At 36.8% G+C, this 1,681-nt stretch overlaps 1 non-coding gene across 1 annotated transcript; it reads left to right on the forward strand.

The window, feature by feature from the left end:
• Positions 1-305: 305 nt before the first annotated feature.
• Positions 306-410, forward strand: LOC132612447 (small nucleolar RNA R71). The gene has a single exon (XR_009571807.1). It is a non-coding gene; the product is annotated as a small nucleolar RNA R71 (small nucleolar RNA).
• The last annotated feature ends 1,271 nt before the right edge of the window (positions 411-1,681 follow it).

Consider the following 1,681-nt stretch of genomic DNA (forward strand, 5'->3'; position numbering starts at 1 on the left):
CCTTTTTGATCTGGGTATCATCAAACTTCTTGGTTAGTAAGGAAATATTCGTTGCAAGCTCAGCCAATGTTTGCTAGATATCTTGATTCTCCTTCACCATATTCTGGATCATGACACTACCACAAAGCACAATATCAGCAATATTTGAGTTCCAAGTCTTATTGTGCGTAGTTAGCCTGTCAAGTATGTTGGTCACTCGGCAGTAAGATATATTCATAAAATAACCATCAGCTGGATTGTTTGCAATTGATTGCATCAATGGATCCATCCCTCGATAAAACTTCTCCATTAATATGTTCTCCGGAAAACCGTGATTTGGAATTTTCTGCAAATACTCCTTAAATATCTCCCAAGCTTCATATAATTGTTCCCCCGGTCGCTGTTAAATTCATAAATCTTATCACGAATCTCAGCCTTCTTGCTAGGAGGGTACTATTTCTTGAGGAAGACTGCTATAATCTCTGCCCATGTAGCCATAGAATTTCGGGGTAGCTTCTCGAACGATGCTCTTGCATCTCCAGCTAAGGAATATTTGAATAGCCTCAGTCGAATAGCATCCTGTGAAATGTTGTTTTGGATGTGATTAGCATATACGTCCATAAAATTCTGCAGATGACGTTGAGGGTCATTATCGGTAAAGTTTCGAAAGTAGCCCTCAAGCTTCAACAACTGGTATAGAGATGAGTCAATTTTGATGCTTGCAGCTCCAACTCGAGGATGAACAATAGAAGATGCATAGTCCTCCTCAGGAACACGATCAGCAAAAACATTCTCGTTATCTGATTCATTCGCCTGATTATTCAATCGACCCCCTTGGTTACCAGCACATTGGTTTTGCTGATTCTGATTCATGTTCACCTGGTCTACACGGAATAGAAAACAAAGTGTGATGGAATAAGCAAAAGACTTCAATCAAAGCAAACACTATTTACTAATTTCAAAACCGTATTCCCCGGCAACGACGCCAAAATTTGATACGCTCAAATTACACCTTTAATTAGCGTAAAGCGGACGATGTCAAATATAGTAACCCAACAAGGTTGGGGTCGAATTCCACAAGGAATATAGTGTGAAAATGTTACTAAACTCGTAGAATGCTTAATTTAGGTCTAATGTCTTAATCCGGCGATGGTTGTAAAAATGGGTTGTTTATGACTAATAGCTAACTATTTGCTTTGGATTGTAATTTATGATAAAAGAAACCAAGGTTTTGTCCCATTTAGATAAAGTGTATGATTATGGGTATTGCCCTCGATATACTTCTAATAGATCGTTTGTATGGATGCACTTAACCTCTATGTTAATCTAGACTATTTCTCAATCAGAAAAGATTATTTCTTTCTATGCTTTTTCCAAAGATAAGAAAGTATGCATGAAGAACGGTTCCTAAGTGAATTTATTAAATAAGGTTTAAAGCCTTGAGTTCTTGCTATGTATTCTTACCAAACCCTAGTTATTTTTCCAAATAAACCCAAGTTTATGGCATTAGCTAATGTTTGCAACCACTAACTATATGATGAAAATGAAGAACAAATAAACCCTAACAATCCATTATGCGTATATCGCTCACAATCCTCAATCACAAAACACCCATTATTGGGTTCACAACCCTAGTAAGCAAATTTAGCTACTCATAGAATAAGAAGAACAATAAGAAATAATTGAGATCATAATTCTTACG

This window comes from Lycium barbarum, chromosome 9 (genome assembly GCF_019175385.1).
Source record: "Lycium barbarum isolate Lr01 chromosome 9, ASM1917538v2, whole genome shotgun sequence".
Lineage (NCBI taxonomy): Eukaryota > Viridiplantae > Streptophyta > Magnoliopsida > Solanales > Solanaceae > Lycium > Lycium barbarum.